This window comes from Sturnira hondurensis, unplaced genomic scaffold (assembly GCF_014824575.4).
Source record: "Sturnira hondurensis isolate 20B ecotype Veracruz unplaced genomic scaffold, ASM1482457v3 Scaffold0018525, whole genome shotgun sequence".
Classification (NCBI taxonomy): domain Eukaryota; kingdom Metazoa; phylum Chordata; class Mammalia; order Chiroptera; family Phyllostomidae; genus Sturnira; species Sturnira hondurensis.
Window position 1 is genome coordinate 2,053,067 of NW_028091156.1, and position 22,199 is coordinate 2,075,265.

Here is a 22,199-nt window from a genome sequence, read left to right on the forward strand (position 1 = left end):
GGGAATGAAGCGGGGGGAATGGGACAACTGTAATGGCATAATCAATAAAATATATATTTTTTTAATTTTTTAAAAATAGGAATGCATTTACACTTCATGTTTCATTTCAATGATAATTTGCAAGCTAACAAAATATACTTTCCAATGGAAAAGATCTAAAAAAAATCAACATAATACATATTGTAGGTAAATATTTTATGAGAGGATTAAAGCATCAGCTCACACGACAATTATGCGCTGCTGCTCGGCTTATTTTTCCACTGGATTTCATTTCGGGCTTGTCAGGGATCCCCTGAGTAAAATTAGAACACTTTATCTCTCATCTATAAATAGATTATTACATTTCAGTAGCAAGAAGTTCTATAAAAATGTAGGAAGACTGCTCCTAAAATCAAGTGGGCTTAGAGCTACACAGGCACCAAATTTGGCTCCTCATCTCATCAGGCTTCAGGAGCTGATTAGCGGGAAGCAGAGGTCAAACACAGAAAGTGGGGGGCATTCAGCCCCACCTTGGGAAGCAAAACCATAAAGGAGGTGTTAGTCTTCTATGAACGATTCTATAACAAGTATGAAAGCATTCACGTAATACTTGATTTTGGTGTGTCAATGATTCCGGATGTTCTCTGAAGTAATACAAACATGGGGAAAATACAAACCAAAGGTTAATTACCCAGAGCCTCAGAAAAACACACACATTTCCACAAACCCACTCACTAGCTAGAGCCCACAGGGATAATGCCAGATGTAATTACAACAACCGAGGCTTCCTTCACCCTCGGGGGGAAAAGGGACCCGGAAAAGTGACGGGCAGCCCTTCCTGCAATTTGGCACATAGATATTCCTCCACAATGGACTGAAGCGCATCTCATTTCGTTCTCCAATTTTTAATCAAAGTAACAGACGGCCTGTGGTTGAAAACTCCACGGCTACCAAGTGCCCCCCCAAAGACAATCATATGTAATTGTCTCATGGTGGTGGTTTCCGGCAGTTACTCTCACTTTTCTAAGTAGACTTTTCCCATCAGTTCTTTATGCCTGAAGAACCTGCCCCTTAACACATCTACGAGCCATGACCTGTTAGGACGTGATGCTTTGGTGAACTCAGGCTTCCCGTGAACGAACACCCCTCTCTCTTCCCCTTATGCTTCTCACAATTTTAGCTCGTCTGTTGGCTACTTTTAAGACGTACTTTTTTGTCTATCGACTACAAACTGTCTCCACTCCTGCTTCTGAAAGTAAGGTGGTCGGAACCTGTACCCATTCTTCTACACCTCCTCCCAGCTTCTGTCAGCTGTACTTTCTCTCCCCACTGTCAAGAAGACTTCAGATTCACATCCCACTGTCCTGCCGTCAGTAAATAAGTCTTCCACACACTGTCAGTAGCAGCAGCTCTGAAGCTGCGATGTGCATCGTGATCATCGCTGGGAGAACTTGTTGGAACACAGACTGGGGGACCCCACCCAGTGAGTGGGTGGGGATCCAGTCCGCCTGGGGTGTGGCCGGAGACTTTGCACTTCTAACAACTTCCCAAGATGCCTTAGTGCACGTAGTTCTCTTGGACCATTTCTTCTCTTAAAATACACACACACCTCTCATCCAAGCAAAGATACGTGCGCACACACACAAGCATGCATGTCTATGGGTATATTTGTGTGTGTGCACATGTTATACACATGGCTACATGCATGTGGTGTGTGTGTGTAGGTGCATCCGCTTGGATGAAGTTGCCTGCAGTGAAAACAGAAATGTGTAAATTCAAGTTACATTTGAAGAAACAGCAGACAGGACTTGATATTCACTTGGACGTACAGAGTGAGCCAGTTGCCTTTAAGATTTCCCATTTTCAACAGCTTGGGAACTGCTAAAGATTCACAGGAGACTGTCCGGTCCCTCTGGTCTCCTCTGATCAATCTTTTTCCTTCCCTCACTTAGTAGGTATCTTAATTTTCTAGTTAATCTTTTCACGCAGCTTAGTTCTGGCAATAAGGAAAACCAGTAAATGAAGTCTAAATTATTTTTCATCTTGGAGATAAAAGTAGTAATTTAGCAATTCGGATTCAGAATATATTTAGAATGAGTCTGATTTATTATGGTATTATTTACTACATCTTTTTTTTTTTTTTACTGGAAAAGTGCTTTGGCTCCTTATTACTTTTGCTGATGGGAATTCTGTTCATCTCAAAGAAGAAATCTTTCATGACTAGCTCTATAAATTACCACTCTAGGCTTATTTCAAAACTATTTTTCTGAAAACAAGTACGGTTGCTTCTAGCTAGGATGTTACCGACTTCCTAATAGTTCTTGTAGGGCTTGAAAACGACTTTTTAAGTAGTGAAATCTTCCCCCCCTCACAGTGAACAGACACTATACACTGGCAATCCAAAAGCCATTTGTGACTAACATGATTGGTGACTTTGGGAAGCTGGACTCACATGGCTCGGTGCCTCTGGAGTCCTTTTTGGGGCGGCTCCTCTGTGTCTAAATTTTAGAAGGGCAGGTTCTGCCCTTGGGGAAAGGCCTCTGGTTGTCCAGCTGGCAGGAGGCTAAGTTGGCTTTTGTCGCCTGACCCTTGCTGTCATACATGAGAGCCATGTTTTCCAAATGCTCTATCACTAAGAAAGCTAAAATTTTGATCTTTGAAGCCAAAATATGTGTGTGTGTGTGTGTGTGTGTGTGTGTATCTGTATGGCCACTCAAACTCACCAAAACTTAGGCCTACCAAAAGTTCCCAAAGCCTTATTTTGAACCTGTTTTTTAAACCTAATCCAGTTGGGCCTAAATTTTATATTTACAAAAACCATGTAATTATACCAACATTTTTAGTAACAAGATTTGAAATCACTCTGCTCTACTGCCCAAAAAGCACTAAGAAGAGCTTAAGTAAGCTCTTGCAACAAGACATTTAAGTAAGGACCTTGCAAACTAAGCAACAAGGCATTTATACCCTAAATTCAAGCACTAAACCAAGGTGCTGTTTTCAAGCTATGTGAAGAGATTCAAACTACCATGAAGTTCAAGACCCACCCAAAATACACTTTACTTGTGCAATGTCTTTTTTTTTTTTTCCTACTCAGGACAAAACCAATCTCTCCTTATTCCTATGCAAATATAAGGAAGAAAAACAACTCTTTTTTTCCCTTGGGAGTAGAGTAGGGGAAGCAGACAAGCTTTTCAACTTGGCATTTGGCTGAAAATTACATGTAAAAACAGACACATCATTAAGTCTCAAAACTCTTTGACTATTCAATTCTCGAATATGCTGCAAAAAGCTACGAAAGACAGCTTGTCTCTGTATTACTCCAGCTCAGCAACTTTTTAGAGGAGGGATTACATAAAGAAATTGTTCCAACTAGTCATACTTCTATATTAAAGACAACACAGATTGAAACAGATTTGCTTGTCTGAATCTAGACCAACATTAAAATACGGTTAATTGCTAAATACTTACACTTCATTTCTCTTTCCCAAAGTGAATGTTTCTAAAAATGATCTTGTAGAGTCTCTTGACTACTCAGAGTTTTATTTCTTTACACATTCCATTTGTTTCTTTTTATGTGATACTTGAAAAAATGCGATCAAGGAATTTATTAATTATGAAATTAAAACTTACTCATTGATCAAATTAACTATATAAAGTTTTCTCCAATAGGTACCGTATTTATTAAATATCCCACATTCTAAAATCATCTCTCAACATGAATATACTCTAACATTATTTTCGAAACGTAGAGAAGCCACCTGATGACAAAGAAGGGGACCACTACTCACGGCACAGCCACCAGAGAGGAGGCATGGCCTTGGCCCTGAGGCAGCCCCGGGCTGGTATTCTGGGCTGACCTTCCCCTGGTGCCTGTGTAACCAATGGGTGGGTTTATTTAAATTTGCTACGTCCTAATTCTTTGTTTTGCATGTAGTGAATACTCAATTACAGTATTATTAATATTGCAATAAATACTATAGGACCCTTGTTAATAAATGAGAAAATTAACTTCATGACACTTATGCAACTGCTGAAGGTGACACAGTAACTAAAAAGCTGGGACAAGTCCAGCCCCTCCTGCCTCGCAGGCCCAGGACTTCTCTGACCCACACAGCCCTGCCTTTCTGATGTGTCCTTACAAATGCAGTGGCTCAGGGTGCCATGAGAAACAAGGACTGACCCAAACTCAGGGGTGGGGACATCAAAGCTGTCTACTTCTCAGAAGGGGACATGTCTAGTAAAACCGCTGGTCAGCGACAAAAAGAAGGAAGCATTGCTGCCCTGGCTGGTGTGGCTCAGTGGATTGAGCACCAGCCTGCGAACCACAGGGTCGCCGGTTCAATGCCCAGTCAGGGCACAAGCCTGGGTTGTGGGCCAGGTCCCCTGTAGAAGGTGCACAAGAGGCAACCACACACTGATGTTTCTCTTCCTCTTTCTCTCTCCCTTCCCTCTAAAAACTAGTAAGTCAAATCCTTAAAAGCAAGCAAGCATTGCCCCAAGCATTGCCCCTCAAGCAAAGGTGGCCCAGAACCGCTAAGATTCCCAGAAGTCTATATGGCTATAAGTATCCTTCCCAAAGGAATAAACGAGTTAACCCAGCCGTCAGGGGTTTTCTGACTTGGCCCCCATGTTCCCACACCACCAGGCTGATCTCAATGCCCCTGTCCTGCACCCAAACAGAACCCAGTGGCACCCTTAGAAAGGATTTACTGTTCACAGCAACAAACCCATTTTCTACTGCACCCAGACGACTTTTTTAATGTTCCTTTTTAAGCCACCGAAGCAAGGTAAGCCAAGGATTTCTCGCTTGATGCTCTGTGCCCCTCAGCTGATGTGCTTTCACATTACACTGAGAATTAAACTGTCGATAAGTCACTGGAACCCGGCATTCTCTTCAAGCATTCACAGTAATCCAAGCAAAGCATTAAACAGCATCACCTAATGAGTCACACCGAAATGAAAAGAACCGCCATTACGACTCCCCGAGCGGCAGCGTGTCACGAGTTACCATTCGCAGCCTGAAAATCATGTTTTAAGACCAACACCCAAATACTCACCTGAACCCCCAAAGGTGCCCTGCTCTTCCCCTTCCAGTACCCAGTGACCAAAGCACCGTTGTGCGCAAATGCAAGGACCTCTTTCTCTGGAAAGAAGCTGAAGAACTTCTCTGGGGGAACAGTCACTCGGTTATCTCCACTGCTGACCTAAGGGCTTAGGGGACGTCGACGGGAACGGGGTGGTGTAACTGTGTAATTACGCTCTCTCCTACAACCGCGACTCTCCATCAGCTGTCTCACAAGAGCGTGGATGGATTAAGAGGGCACAACACAGGAGGGAAACAGCAATGAATATCCTCAGAAAACACACTAATTGGTACCTCTCTTTCTCTTTCTCTCTCTCTCTCTCTCTCTCTCTCTCCCCTCCTTTTATCTACTCTACTGTTTGGGGCCTTCCTGATAAAAGGAAAGAAAATCTCAATGCAGTCCAAGCAGACTTATGATTAATTCCAAGTGATGTTTCATAGTTTAGTAAGTCTGCCATTGTTTTCTCACGATTTTAACAGATGCCAGTCACAAAAAATTTTAAAGATGCTGAACAACAAAAATATACACAACGTTTACTACAGCTCAAAATGATTGTGTTAACTACATATTACCAAAGAGAGTTTTACATATTAAATCCTATCTCAACTGTCTTTTTTCATCTGAAAGACGTGTTATTTTATTATCGACGTTGCTGTGTCACGGAATGTAAAGCTACCGTTAACATCTGACAAGTTTCCGAGGGGAATGAAAAGTTAATTATTAGTCAAGATCATGGGTTCTTTAGTAAAGCTTAGTAAAGATCTGAGTTCAGGCAGAATGAGCTGTACAGCTTCCGCAAGTGGTAGCCTACCTGAATCCCAGCTTCCTCCCCATACAATGGGAGCAACAATAAGTTTTACAAGATTACGACAGGGCGCGCGTGAAGCCTCTGGCACGGCCCCTGTCACAGAGCAAGTATTTCATCAGTGTGAACTATCACCTTTCTCTCTACTGATTGCTGTTACCGTCACTACTTAGCTATCAAAGACCAGCAACATCCCAGGCACTGCCGTGGATGCTTTACCAGGTTTTCTCATTTATTCCTTTCCGCAGTCCTGGAAGGTGGGTGTATTATTATTATTATTAAGCACATTTTACCAATGAGTAAACTAGGTTCAGCTAGTAATTTCCCAGTTTCACACCGCTAGTAAATGGCGCAACCACAGCCTGACAACAAAGCTCCTTAACAAACACGATGTTCCTATTAACAGGCTGATTCTTCCCAAAGGGGTAATAGCGGAGTCACTGCCCAAAAGACGTAACAGGTGTTACTCATCCAACTACACTAACTTCTGAATATTTTAGCCAAGAAGAGAAAAACCCCAAACCCAACTCCAACTATTGACTTATTCCTTTATCTTTCATTTCTAGGACTTTATTTCAGGGATGAGGGTGATTCTAACAATATACCACATTTACACAATGCTTTGGTGTAAATTACTAATTTGATCTTCACTACAATCCCACTCCTGCCAGATAAAGGCAGGAGTTATCATCTCTATCTTGTAGATGAGAAAAATGAAAGGTCACAAGTCTGACAAATCCGGGAGAAGGACTTAAACCTAGCTAGCTCCTCTCATCCAAATACCGAGCTATTTTCACTACACCACGCAGACGAACAGATGAGGAAGTAAGTACTAATAAAAACTAATCTTTAAAAAGTACTATCTCCCCCAACACACAAACAAAGGAATCTACACTTCATGCTCATTCCCACCAATGACCAAAGCCTTAGGGACAAAGCAATGTCACAGTTCCCCAAAATACAACACCCCAGGACAGGAAAACAGATTTAGAGGAGCTTACCACTGTTTAGCAGAAGGGCTACAGGACCCAAAAGGAAGGCAGAGGATCAGTCAGCCTCCAAGATAACAAAAATAAATAAAATGATCTACCTGGACTAAAAGGGAACAGAAACTATTCTAAGGGATTTAAGGCACATAAGGAAGAAACCTGAGGACTGGAATGTGTCGGCAGCAATACAAGACCCAGGTCCTGCACCCAGGGTTTCCGGGGGGCACAGAAAACTATGGAATAAGTACTGGTTCAAGTAAGTAAGTACAATACGACATCGGAGGTGGGTTGAAAGCTGCAGGCTATGAGTGTGTGGAGGAGAACGCTGCTCTAAACGAACAAGGGATAACCAAATAATGTGTTCACTGATGGAAAGAAAAGGGGAATAAAATAGAATGTGCCCCTAAACACAAGAAAAACACTTACACGCGGTATCAGCCTGCTGTGGAACACCCTGCTCAGTGTCCGACTTGCTCCACTTACTCGTCCTTGACCATCCACTGTGCACGGCAGTTGCCTTCTCAACAACTCGGTCTTCCACCAGTGAGCTGCTCACTAAACCCTGCTCACTGAGGGTCGGGCTCGAAACTAGAATCGAATGCACGGATTTGCTCCGTGACTCATAATTAATGGTTAAATACAGTTCATTACATGAATAATTTCATTCAAAATAAGCCCGGACACTTTAAGACATATTTCTATAATCACCTGCCAGATTGAGTCGTCTGTCTTGACTGAAACCAACAGAAGGAAGATCTTACTACAGATTTCCAATTAAAAAAAGGTCAAATTCAGGAAATTCCGTTAAAAAGCAAAATTGAGACAAAAGAAAGCAAGGTTAACCAAGAAAAAGTATGAGCTCAGAAAAAAATAATAAAAGACTTTAATCAGGCTGTTCCTGAGAACTGCTACAAATATTCACATCCAAGTAATTCAAGTAATATTTATTTGGCCCCAGTGAAATTCGAGATCATTTATCACTCTGGAAGTGGATGGCCTCAGACTAAAGTACTATGAACTTAGAGTGGATGTGGTTAAGTTAGTTCCTTCCCACACAGTGCGTAAGAAACAAAGGATGACGTAATACTCAGCAGGCCACCGAGCGACCGAAACGTAATGTTGGCTGGGTCCCAGCACCAAAGACTCCCACTGGATAGGTCTTGAGTGCAGCAGCCTGGGTACCAGGGTTTCAAAAGCTCCCCAGGAGATTCCAGTGTGCAGCTGAAGTTTGGGAATCACTACAGGAATGCCCGACAGATCCGAGGAACTACTAGGGTGAAAGGCTAAACCCCCCCCCCCAAAAAAAAACTGGCTAGAAGACGGAACAGGATTCCCAGACACAGTAAGAGTAATGGAAGTAACTAAGGAGTCTCCGCATTTAACAAAGGATAGGCAGAGCCCAGCGGGATGGATGGTATGATGGGTTTGGACGCCTGGGAAACAGGGTGAGCTGGTAAAGACGACATTCTGCATTAGCAAAACCTTCAAGCAGGTTTCTCAGTCCCCTGAGGCTGGCTCCGTAAGAACTACACCATCTACGACCGCTATGATTGTGTATCGCCTGTTGTAATGGTGTGCAAAGAGAGGTGGATTCCGCCGCGCCGCTTTTCCTGCCTGGTGTTCCCACACTGCCATCTAGTGGGTCAGGGTGGAAGGAGCCGGTTTGCAAGGGAAGTGAACTGTCTGTAGGTGGCTCCGAACTCACTTGGTTGTAGGAGCCTAAATTCAAGGGTTTGATCCTTCAGTTTTCCTCCATTTATTTAGAGTAGAAGACCGGCTTAAGGTGCAGGGCTTCTTCTTTTGGGATTGAGTCAACTGTTCTGAACCGGTCGTGGTGACGCATAACGTCTTGAGTTTATTCAATGCCACTGAGCACTAAAAAGTGGATAAAACGGTCAATTTTGTCATTTTCTGTCATGTTAGAAGGGTGAATGGTGTGGCCCGTGCCCTGAACAACAGGGAGAAGTTACGAGACGGGCGTCATCCTCAGGCTCTTCTGTCCTGTGCAGGCCACAGGGAGGGGCGCAGTCACGCGCACCCAGGGCCCAGCCCACCGCACCAGCTGGGCCGCATGGGCAGCGCAGTGCCCCTGGGCCACAAGCCTGCGCCGCCCGCGGCTGCGCGAAAGGACAGAGAAGATCCGCACAGAAGATAGCGATGCCCTGTGGGGCCACGGCTCACACGCGACGCACGAGGCTGCTGCCCGGGTAACACGGCGCACTGTTTCAGCACCAACTTCTTTTCCAAGTAAAAGGGGAGCTCAAATAACAACAGGAAGCAGGGCTCGGCAACCACGCAGGCCCGCAGCAGGGTCGTGCATTACCACCGCCAAATGCTACGTGTCCACGCTATGGTTCGATAGGACTGGGCGCGCGGCAGGACGGGTCACACTGTCACCGCAAACACCAGAGCATAATGTACGTGTCCGGACCGCTGTGACGTCACCAGGCCACAGGGATCTTTCAGCTCCGTTGTCAACTTCACGGGACCACGCTGTGTGTGCGGTCCACCACGGACCAGAACGTCAGCCGTGTGGCCCGTGACTGTGCACATCTGAATTGCATCTCAATAAAACTGTCGGGCCCTGGCTGGTGTAGCTCAGTGGATTGAGCGCGGGCCTGCGACTCAGACGATCACGGGTTCAATTCTCAGTCAGGGCACATGCCTGGGTTGCAGGCCAGTTCCCTGCAGGCCAACTCCCAGCAGGGGACGCACGAAAGGCAACCATACATTGATGTTTCTCTCCCTCTCTCCTTCCCTTCCCCTCTAAAGATAAATAAATAAAATCTCTCTCCTTCCGGCACCACCTTCCGCTGCACGACTGGCTCCCTGGGGATCCCGGCCACGCCAGTGACGTCAACCAGCAGCCGTCCCACCACCGTTCCCACACATGGAGCTCGAGACCCTGCACTCACCCTCAACCCCCGCCGCCCATCCAGTCAACGCTGCTCTCAAAAGGCCTGCATGTACGTCCCAGGCCTCTGCCACCCCTAACCCAGGCTCTCTCGTCACTTTACAACCGCAGTAAACCGGCTGCTCTCTCACCTGAGTCCTCTCCAGTCTTCCCACAACTCCCCAGTCACAAAATCCACCCCAGTCAGCATCGTTGCATTGACCTTCTATAATTTTCTAGGTTTCATCCCACTACTCAAAAATCTTCAGTCTCCTCAACACCTACTAAGTAAAGTTCGGATTCTTCGGCCTGACCATCAGGGCGTCCTCTATTCCAGAATCTACTCCAGCCTTGTCCCTGTAGTCTCCCTCATAAACACTCCCACGCAGTCAAAATGGACCCCTACAGAGTCTGTGTGCACTTCCCCATTAGCTCCTCCCCCAAGTCACTGTCCACGCCTCCTACACCTACCACTACGCATCTCTCTTTGTCTTGTTTTTTTTTCCCCCCAAAGGTTCTCGGAGCGGGACATGCATCAGCACTGCCTGTGCTAATGAAGGAGCTTTAGAAGGATCACTAAGGATGAGGCCCAGACATCTGGGTCCCCTCAAAGTTCTGCGGGCAAATGTAAAAACCAATGACCCATAGACTGCAAGAAAGTCTTTTATAAAATGTTTCAAGTTTTCAGCCTTTAAACTGGGCACCTAGTATTAGTCTAAAAATAGAAAACCAAACTGCCCGGAGAAACTGTTACCCACACACCCAAGCAATCACCTGTGCAATACAATCTTTCTAATCAACACCTAGCTCCTAACAAGAGGTAAACACAATAGCCGGAAAAATGCTAACAACAATCAAATGTTAATATACTCATCTAATTCACTTGTGAGAACCACCACAACCGTTCAGATTAAAAATTCAACCTAATAGTGCTTGTTTCACTCGTGACAATCACTGAAATGTGAACAGAACATGGTCCTGTCCAGTCGGGAGCCCAATGTGCAGGATTACGTCCGGGCAGCCTGACGGGACCCAGCTGTGAGGGTCTCGCCTTCACCCTCACACACGAGAGAGGCAGCCAGGGAAGTGGAGACGAAACAGAAAGGTAGCAGTTGTCAGCCCAGACTGCACATTATAATAACGACAGAGCTTTCTAAATCGCCACGTGCAAGCCACACTCTAAACCCCTAAGTCACAAGTTCTGGGGTAAAACCACTGAGGATTTTTTTTAAAGCTCCCCAGGGGTTCCCAATGTGCAGCCATTGTTGAGAACCAATGAATGAGAAGAGAACCTCTCCCACGATCTGTTTAGAAGCGGAGACAATGGAAAACGAAAGTCCCAGGAAGAAGGTAAATTGCTTTCTCTGATTAATTTGTGAGTGACTTTCACAGACGAAGGGTATGTGCCTTCCCTCCATTTCATGGCTTCGCCACCGCAACTCCGACGTAAAGATATCTTCTCTCTTCCCTGAAGTTTCATCCGTCTGTGTGTGGACCTATCTTCTCCCTCTCGTGTGGTTTCTCTTTTTATTTTTGCCTGAAAGGCTAACGAGAACAGAGGACCTTCTGACATGATTCTCGACCAAAGTAATGAATTAAAAGTAAGTATTAACATAGAAATTTAAGTGTCTTAGACGTTTAAAATTAAACATGAATAAGTCATGTGCAAAACAGTTGGCACCAAGTTAGCTTTAAAAAGGAAACTTTCCTGATTTTACTGTGTGTAAACAAGTAAAATAACGGCTTTACTTGTCAATTTTTATTTAAAAATCAAACATCTAAGGTGTTTATCACATGGGTCATACGTGCCTTTTTAGGAACTGCCCAGGAATATAACTGTGTTTCTGGAAAGCAACCCTTTGAGCTCTACTATTAGAATGAGATATAAAAGCAAGATTATCCACAGAGTCACACTGATGATTTCACCCTACCATGTAATTATTACAGCAAAAACTGGGGGGATTGAATCATCGGCACAAAATCTTTCACAGGGATAAACCCCGTGGTGAGTAGTGTAACGGGCTCAGTTTTTCCCCTGGGTCATCGCAAATGCAGGAGTGACCACCAGCTTCAGACGTGGGTGCTGGGTCCTAATGCAGATGACACAGCCATTATTAATAAGGCACTGAGGGCAATATCTGACCCCGCACTCTTTCATGATGGTGAGCTTTATGGGGATACTGGTGACAACATTTGACTTGTTTGCATTTTTTATAGGCTTGAAAACAAAACCTCTGGCAAATATCAGAGGTTGGGAACACTTTGGAAAGGAGAGTCACACAGACATACTAAGTTTTGATGGCTGAAAACCGTGTCACTATTCTGAAAAATGTTTGCATGCTTTTCATCAAATTGACCACCAGGGGGAGCACCATGTCCAATTAAGACCACGGGAAACTCCCACAAGGAAATGAGAAATCATGTAAAACTTGATCTGCAAAAGTTTTCAATGTAGCATGTACAGAATTAAATGTAAAATCAAATCACAGACTCCCCAAAAGATCTCGGAGGAAATATTTATGAAATAACTGGGCTCCTGGGAACTTTAAATCTAAAAGTACTTTCAGAAATTAGTTTAATGTAAATACAAATTCTGCATATGTGCCGACATCATCTACAGAAAATTTATTGCTCTCAGTAAGTCTGCCTTGCTAGCAAGCCCCAGCTGACAGCTGATAAGGACGCTGCTGATTCACAGACCACACCTGGAGTAGCAAGAACTAAATGACAAATGTCAACTGAATTTCCAAACTTACATGTTTAACCGTTGCATAAAATTAGCAAACTGGTAAGAAGAACCCCAAATAAAGGACACAAACATGAGGGCACATACTCATGAAACTGGGAACCTTGAACTCCTCCTACATTCTGATGACTGGCCTTTACCAGTGAAAGCACTCTGAGGCGGGGGTAGGGGGGTCCCCCTCTGCCCGAGGAGCCTGCCGCGGCCTCCCACCCATTACAAGTGCTTCACCAGGGACCGCTGACCCTCCGCAGCCCTCACCACCTCTCAGCATTTCCAGATCTATGACCAGACTCAAGGTCTGGCGGGCCCCAAAGGATAAACCCCTGACGAGGCGCACTCCACACCACGAGAAGTAGAAGATTTTGCCCTTTCTAGCCATGAAAATTTGGGGAACACCTATGGGAAAGGATGCTGAAAGTGCTGGAATGCCAGATGAAGCTGAATCTGTTGGTGTAGGGGCACCGAGCAGACTGTGGATTCAATAGCCTGGCTCAAGAGGCTGGGAACGGCTGCAACACAGCCTGGCTGGCTGACTGGACACTGGACCTAACGGTGACCAGCACTACAGGAAGCCGAAATGTCAGATCCCCTTTGCTGTGCTGAGGAAGAAGATGTGTGATGGATCAGCGAGAACAGAATACGGCGTGAACTTTCTAAGACCACGTCAGCCACCCCTTAACCAGGCCCCTGAGGATCCAGAAAACATCACCGAGCCATGAGAAACGCACTCCTGCGAGGAGCCCGGGCCTCCCTGAAGCGTTGTGGTGGCCACATGCCAAGGACCAGAAATGGAAGTCCCAACTCCTGCCATTGCGCTGGCTCCTGGGTTCAGTGGGGGTGGCAGGACCCCAGGGCGGCAGGGACCATTGCAGTGGGAGCACCTGATCACCAGACAAGGTGGGAGTGGACACCAGGGTGGCAGCCGAGACGGTGGCCAGAGAAGCCTGAACTGCAGAGATGGTGGAGGATGGTAGTGAATCACCGTGTGCCGGGAACTGAAACAGATGAGCAATCCACTAAGGTCTCACCTGATGAGTATTAGTGGGGAAGCTCCAGGCCCAGTAAACAGAGGTGTGGCTTAAATCACCGAAAGAATAAAGAGCTGGGCCCCGTCCATCAATCCTCGGGTTTGGGCCACTTCACAGACCGAATCTAAGGTCAGGTCCCCTTGAGGAAAAGCTCTACCACAGAGCCAGGTATGAGTGCTCTGAATCTCCCTGCCAGGCTTTCCAAAAGAGGTTTTGGGGGGGGTTACAAAAAATGTCTTGGCACTGGGGAAGAAGACACAACCAAACTCTGGGGGGATTATTGGACATTGGCACTGAACTAAGGTTAATTCTTGAAGACCCAAATCACTTGTGTTCCGACTCTCAGAAATAGCTTATGGAATTTGGGAGATAACGGGTTTGGGCTCAGATTCTTTAGGGCCACCACGCAATGCAGACGAGGCCCCCAAATCCACCCGGAGGTCCTTTCCTCCAGTTCCAGAATGCACAGTTGGAACGGACATCCTCAGGGACTGGCAGAATCCCTGCATTGCTTGTCTCCGCACCCACAGAGCAATGGCTGTGACCGTAGAAACGCCCGAGTCACAGCCGCGAGAACGGCCTTTGCCCCCCGCCCCAAACCCAGTCCTACACTGCTGGAGGGTTAGGTGAGGTGTGCACACAACTGACAAGGGACCAACTGTGGTGACTTCAGGATTGTGTCAACACAGCAAGCTGGACCCACATTTCCCAAAATCCCCTCACTGTGTGACTCCCAGTTAAGGCGGCCGCAGAAGTCGTGGGTGAGACTTGCCATTTGGCGGGTGCTTACTGAGCACTCACAGTGGGCTGGGTCATTTCTCCAAAGCCTTTTAAGTCTTCGCTACTCGTATCTGGTCAGCACACCGGCAGCCGTAGCATCGCCTAGGAGCCTGTTAGAAATGCACAGTGGCACGCCCAGCCAAAACTTACTGAGTCAGAACCTACACTTGAACGAGACCTTCAGGGGATTTACATGCACATTAAAGTCCAAGAAAGAGCTGCTCTAAGTGACTTCACTCAACAGAGGTTCATTTCTAGCTCCTGCCCAACCCAATGCATGGAAGGGCGATTCTCCAGAGCAGCTGTCCTCCACGCCGAGACTCACACGTCTTGCTTCTCCATCTCATGCACAGCCTCCACAGTCACAGAGGCAAGGTAAGAGAGAGCAGGGAAGACAGCGTGGGCTATTTGGTGGCAGGCGCAGAAATGGCTTGGATAACTTCATAACCTCCAGCCCACACCCCATTGGCCAAAACTGAGTCGCAGGGCCCCAATCCAACTGCCAAGAGGCTGAGATGTAGTCCTGTTGTGTGCCCACCGTTGGGAGGAAAACGAGTAAGGTCACTAACGAACACTCTGACATCTCAGAAATACCACGGAAAAAGCTGAATAACTAGACTAGAGCCAAGGCAGAGCAGGAAAAGTATGAGGTCCAGCAACAAGAGGTCTAGCTCTCTCCGTTCAAATTCCATGGCCAATGGCCAGCCCGTGGACTGGCTCACCTCCTGCCACGAGGTTCGCCCTTGACCTAAACAGATGTGAGGTCAAAGGCAGGCACAGCCTGGCCAAGCTACCCGCAGCAGCGCACAGCCCTTTATAAATGCCAAATGAAACAAAGTCTAAGGAAGGCTTTCTCAAAGTTTATTAAAATCTGTAATTACAAAAAAATGATACAAGCTTGGTTGGGGTAAAATTCAAAATATAGAAAGGACAAAGAGATATCTTCCCCCCTCCGACCCCATCCTCCAGAAATAATCACATCAGGATTCGGGGATATGCTCCACACCTTCCCATACACACAAGCACATCAATAAACACACAAGAGTTCATGTAAATCACACACATTGTTCTATGACTTCATTCACCCAGCATGGGTGGGGGCACCCATTCACACCCGTACAAACACACCCACTTCGGTCTTAACAGCCAAACGGTATCCTGTATTACGGCTGCACCATAATTTAACAAGCCTTCCCTTTCAATGAACGTTAAAATTCTCCCTTTTTTTTAATTACCAAAAGGGCTATGCTAAGTATCTGTTATTAGCAGATACTAATAGCAGATACTAACACTGTTATTTGTATCTCCATCGGAATCCCAAAAGGAGGATCCAGAAAACACAGCCCTCGATTCCGATAACACGAACAAACTGCCCTCCAGTGGAACGGCACCAATCCACACGAATGCTCTGCGGCCCACAGGGAACACAACACACGCGTTTTTAGGGTTGCTCTTCATAAGAATTAAGTGAAGTGGTACACCACATGGGAAGGCACATGAAATCATGTCTGGCATTACTCCATAAATGACAGTCGCGATTAGCCACTGCATAATAAATACTCGGTCGTGGCGTACCATGGTAACGAGGAAATGAGAAGAGGTACCCTTACTTTCCCTTGACATTCAAGGCTAATCACCACGCCTCCGACGACGACGGTGTCTGTTAAGAGCAGTCACACCACAGGCATCTGCCCTTTGCTTCAGTTCTCGTGGGCAGGTCCGAGGCAGCCCTGGGGAAAAAACCCAGCTCTCTAGAAGACTTTCAGGAGGTCTCACACAAGGCAGTAACAGGCAGAGAAGACAAACCCAAGCGCAAGAGAAAAATGAGCGTTCCGATAAGAACAAATCAATGATCCCTCGATCACAAAACAGTCTAAAATTAAAACAGGACAGCAGTTGGCTGGCGGGTGCCAAAGGTGTGCCTGCATTTGGGGAACTCGGGATGCCTTACCGCTGGTGGCACACGGGGCACTCTGTGCCAGCAGACGCCACGCGGCCACGGTGAGGGGGGGTCTGTGCTGCTGACTTCCAGGCACCAGCCTCCATCCCTGTCCCCACAGCGGCTCTGTCCTTGAGCCCTCTGAGCAAGCACCAGGTTTCTGAGGAACAACTTACTGCCACCCACACAAATCAGGCCTCTCTGATTAAGAATGGCCTCCCCTGCGGCATGCACCAAAGGTCCGCAGGCTCAGGTCTCTGCCATCCAGCCCTTCCCCACACCGCTTTGCAGAAGAAAAAGAAGCAGCAAAAGAAACAGGCACTGTACCTCCCACTCAAGAGATAAAAATGGAAGTCATATCCACAGAGCCCTTTCCCAATCCACCCAGTTCATTCGCACCTGGTGCTCACCTACTTCACAAAATCAACTGGAAAGCCAAAGAATGCTCTTTATCTATTATTTGAACAGAGGTAAGTGCCCCCCTGTCCTCGTGTGGCTCTTTCTACTTAGCCCTTAAACCCTGGGTTAGGCAGTCACAGGAGAACTCTGCCTTGGTCAACACAATTCATTCCAACACCCAAGGAATCTTGGTAACTTCACTTGTTCAGAAAAGTCACCCAACACCCAGGCCCCTCAGTTTCCTGATCACTTCGACCTGATCCTCACGCCCGTCTCGGCTGCTCCGTCATACCCTGGACCTGTAGTCCCAGCACACACACTAGTTTTACGGCAAATCTACGTCACCCTTCTCCCACTCTCAGTCACCCCGTCACTTCTTCAATGACAGCGTCAGGCCCTCCAAGTCACTGATTCTAGCACATTTACGGACCATCACCTCCCTCATAACCTCAGAAATCACGGTCCGAGGTTAGTCCCTCCCTAGCCGACAATTTCAACTTCCCTCTCGCCTTCTCTGTCCATGGTACTAACCTGGAAACCCCAATTTCGACAGCCAAGCAGCTGCCGCTGGGAGAGCATAAAGCACAGGTGTGCCGTCTGCTGTCACTTTAAATGAGTGACCACAACTCTTCTCAGTGAGTCTGCAGGCTCAGGCTTCTGCCACAAGTGGACCCTCAGGGCTCCCCAGCAATCCCGCCACATTGCGCCAGGCGACTCTCCTTCTCTCCTGGAATTCTTCGAACCTTCTCTTCCCTGAGCCTGAGTCCCTCGGCAACCGCTTCCCAAGTGTCCCCAAACTTTTCAATCGCTGCTGTTGCCTCCCCTGGTACCTCTCCTCCTTACCCCCGTGGGTATTCCCTCCTGCCTCCGCCCAGGTTCGGTCCTTGGCCAAGATGGATTATAACAGCTCGCCGGTGTCTCCCCCCCATACTGCCTGGTCATATTTACCCATATGCTGTAACTCAAAGCAAGCTGCTGTATTTCCTGTAGCTGATCTCACCTGTCTCGTGAACATGGTACTGTTTCTCTACAATCAATCGAATCTGCATCATGAACACTCACCCTCGTAGTAAGTAAACAGCCAGAAACTTAAAATTTTCCAAATAATATATCAGTCTCTTCTGGCTAATATTCAGACATGCATGTTTAACTCTTTACCATAACTGGTGTAAATAGTGGCTTTTAGATAAATTTTTCTCCATATGGGGCTTATGGGACACTCCTAAGGTGGGTGGAAGACCCTGGATCTTGGTGTCTGTGGGTCCACACTGGTCTCTGCTGCAAGGAGGTGATTAGGTCCCCTGGCTGGACTGTTGCCATCCTGCCTCTTGGGATGTCACGGTGGCTCCCATCTCTGGTATCCATGGTCCTGACCTTCAGTCCAGAGTCACACATCGTGATGCCTGCTGCTGATCCACCAGACCTCCAGCTCCTCCATACCCCTCACCGTGGTGCGAAAGCACTTCAGAATGCCCTGCTACCCGGGATTCACCCATCCCTCCACTCCCCCCTTCCACTGCCGAGCTCCAACCCCCAGCATGGGCACAGCACTCACCGGCACAGCCATCTCCCCTCAAGATTCCAAATGAGGGGCAGCGCCAAAGGCCTTCTACTTGTACTGTCCCCTCGAACCATTAACAGGCTCACCTCAACCCCAGAACTTCGGCCAGACAGAGTAGGTCAGAACATGCATTCTCACAGTCTGTTCTCCCTACCTCTGGCCCCCTTCTTCCCACACTCCACCAGAGCTGAAAAAGACGGGCTCTCCACTTCCCGATCCCTCTCCCCACTCCTGGGAGGCACCAAGCCTCCATTCGGCATTAACAATGGAATAAATGTCCTCTCCATCCCACAGAAGAAACTGTCATTACAGTTTTCAGAGGAAGCTCTTGATACGGGAACTGCAGGCAATTTGGAAGTTTAGAAAACCAAAAACAATCATACAGCGACTTAAAGATTCCCCCAAATGTTATACCTTCACGACTTCAACAGCTGGAGCCTCCCGTGTGCCTGGCAGGTCTGGCGTTCCTCCCTCCCTCCCCGAGCAGGGACTGGGCACCCTACAGTGGAAGTGCAGGTGCCCCGATTACTGAAACCAACGGGCAACACAAATCACCCCTCTGTCAATGTTCTGAGCTCCTGCAAACTAAAAATGCGTGCAACAGCAGAAAAATGATAATATAAATTATTTCAGGGAATGATTTAATGACCATTTAATCTTTTCCCGATTTACATAATTCATTTTCTTTTCCAGCCACATGAAAAACAAGAAGCCAATCCTTAATGACGGGGGGGGGGGGGGAAGGCAAGCCATGAAGCAGGTTCGAGTTTCTCTTTAATAAAAATAAATACGCAAGACCCACAGACACAGACAACAGGATGGTGATCACCAGAGGGAAAGAGGGCTGCGAAAGGTGGAAAGTACAGGAGGGATAAACAGTGATGGAAGGAGACTCGACTTACGGTGCAGGGCACACAATACAGGATGATGTATTACACACCGTACACCTGAAACCAGGACAATTCTATTAACCAATGCCACCCCAATAAATTCAATAAAGAGGGAAGAATAAGTAAGTAAATAAATAAATGTGAGAACTAAAGCACAAATCAAAACACCCCAAGGCCAAAGGAAATCAGGTAGACTCTGACAGCAATAAATCATTTGGAGACTGATAAAGTCATTATAATAAATATCTGTTCTTTTATATTATTTATCTGGAACTGTTGCAAATTGTTACAAACTAACATTGTCATTTTATTTCTTGATTCAAAGCGCAGGCAGCAGAAGGGCAAGGACAGCGAGAGGGCAACTCGGCTGGACGTTCGTAATACAAACTAAGAGTGTGCCAGGTGCCAGGCACCGGGGCTATACAAATTTCCAGATGTAATCTCCGCTCTCAAGAAGTTCAAAACTGATCGTGGCTGAAGAAGCAAATGTTACTTACAAGGGGACAGGGAACAAGAGAAACTGTACCCCACATTGATAGACTTTCCAAAATGGCAGCAAACTACAGGAGACAACGCACTGAAGTTTGATTTTTCTAACACTATGTTAGGCCTGCAATGATTCCCAGCTAGGCACTTCACCTGTTGACGACGAGCTATTCAACAGAACACCTACGGCAACAAAACAAGTAAATTATAGCCTACCAATCCAAAAGAAGTGCAAATATATTTTTTGTGTAAAGTACTAATAACCAAGCATTTGTTAATCAGTAGATAAAAAGTCCATTTACTTGCTTTAGTTTGTTTGGATGGTTGGCATTTACTTATACCCCCTTTCCTATATGTTTGGTGATCTTTCCACCATGTGAGTATCAGTGGGAAGGAGAGCCTGTCTTTTCTTAAAAGCCAAAAAGGTCAAATACTCACCTTCTCAACTCCCCGTGCAGCAAGGGTGCAAGCAGTGACCCTAAGCTCGACCAGTGCAGGGCACCCACTGAGGCCCCTGAATCAGAAGCTACCATCACAAAGAAGCCAGGCAGAAAAAGCAGCAACTAGTGTCCCAGGCCACCACAGAGGCAGTGGCAGCAAGAGGAGCAGCAGCATCCAGTGTCATAGTGTTGGTGACACACGCTGCAGAACCCAGCAGCTCCAGGCAGCATCGAAAACGCCGTACTCTCGGGTCCCAACCTCAAGTGCTTCCAAAGCACCGTTCTGACTATGGAACTCCCCTGGGGTCCTGCCCATTTTCAGAGATGCGCTGCCGCCAGACTTGACTTTAAAGCAGTGCTGAGGACACTTCCGTATTCTTCCATGAAGTGTTTTGTATTTTCTTTGCTTAACTCATTACAGTTCTTGCTAATAAGAAAAATGAGCGATAGACAGCAGTGATGAGTAAATAGGGTAAATCAAGAAAGATCCCACCCACAGACAGCTAGATGTGTGCAGTGAGTTTTGGAAAATGGATAAGTCCTATGATTCAACTCTAGCTCTGATTATTCACTGAGTAACTTGTCAACAAGTCTTCATTCCAAAATTTTTCTATTCCAACTACTAAATAACTTGGCAGTCTGATTTTATCTACAAGATGATCCACATCTCCTGCATAAATTAATACCGCAGGAAACAGCCAGTTCTCTGCCTTGGGCTACATTCAAATTGCAGGCACAGCCCCAAAGGATTTACAAGGATGAAGAACACAGCTTTCTCTAATTTTCTTGAGTGATAATAAAAGGCCTACAAGTGCCGATGCTGGACTTCAGGAAAAAGTCAAGTATTGAAAGGAACGAATGGCTTTCAACCACATAGTTTACAAAAATTTCAAAGCATTCTCTCAATAGATTTTTGTTGTTGCTGCAGCTGTTATGCTTGCTTCAGGAAACAACCGATACAATTACTATTTGGTAACTTTAAAATACAAAAATCAGCCCTAGCTGATGTAGCTCAGTGAATTGAGTGTGGGCCTGCGAACCAGAGAAACGAGGTGTGATTCCCAGTCAGGGCACATGCCTGGGTTGCAGGCCAGTTCCCAGCAGGGGGCACACGAGCGGCAACCATACATTGATATTTCTCTCCCTTTCTCCTTTCCTTCACCTCTAAAGATAAATAAATAAAATCTTTTAAAAAAATACAAAAATTAGCCCTGGCTGGTTTAGCTCAGTGGATTGAGCGTGGGCCTGCGAACCACATGATCACCGTTCGATTCCCAGTCAGGGCACATGCCTGGGTTGCAGGCCAGTTCCTGGTTCCCAGCAAGAGACGCATGAGAGGCAACCATACATTGATATTTCTCTCTCTCTCTCCTTCCCTTCCCCTCTAAGATAAATAAATAAAATCTTTAAAAAAAATTTTTAAATAAATAAAAAATACAAAAATTAGGTAAACTCCTCATTATGAATCCAATAAGGGCTTAGTAAGATTAATGGTTCAGCTACTGATTTGAGCTTTGCACTTACCTCCTCACTTCCACTCACCCAAACCCCAGGCTAACGGTTCTGGAAGAGCAGTGATGGGGGGAAAAAATCATCCAGCCCATCTCAAACGGAGCTCTTCTCCTAAGCATGGAATAGGAGCTCAGTAATATTTGTTGCTTGAACATAATTCCCATGACTGTGCATATATATTACATATTTCCACAAATCGCTTTCACATAACATTTTTCATTGGCTCAGGGCTTCCAGGCTTAGAAAACACTTCCACATGAATTCTCCCATCTAGGATAGCCTTGCCTGTACAGCCTTCGAACGCAAAGCGCACCCGGGACTCAGCAACCTTGGCCCCCACACCACAGTGTTGCCTGTCTATTTCAGCAGTTCGCATACACTGAAACTAACTACGTCTCTTGCTTATTTACTCCTTATCGAGTCTTAAGAACGTCCCCTTCAAAACACAGAAAGTGTTCCCTAAACACCAAGATTCTTCCGCCTCCTGCAAGCTAGGTCCTCTCCCAGCAGAGCACCAGCTGGGAGCCTGATTTACACCATCCCCCGCCAATTATGATTTCCACGGGCACACTAATTAAGCACGCGGCCCAAGACACGGACTTTTGTTCCCCAGCGCGTTTACCCCCGGCCCAACGCGTCCCCTTAAGTCTGTCTCACCGGTTCCCCTC

At 46.4% G+C, this 22,199-nt stretch overlaps 1 protein-coding gene across 1 annotated transcript in view; it reads right to left on the reverse strand.

The window, feature by feature from the left end:
- Nucleotides 1–22,199, reverse strand: part of SMYD3 (SET and MYND domain containing 3) — a 465,445-nt gene that overhangs the window by 442,644 nt on the left and 602 nt on the right. The gene's annotated exons all lie outside the window — the stretch shown is intronic.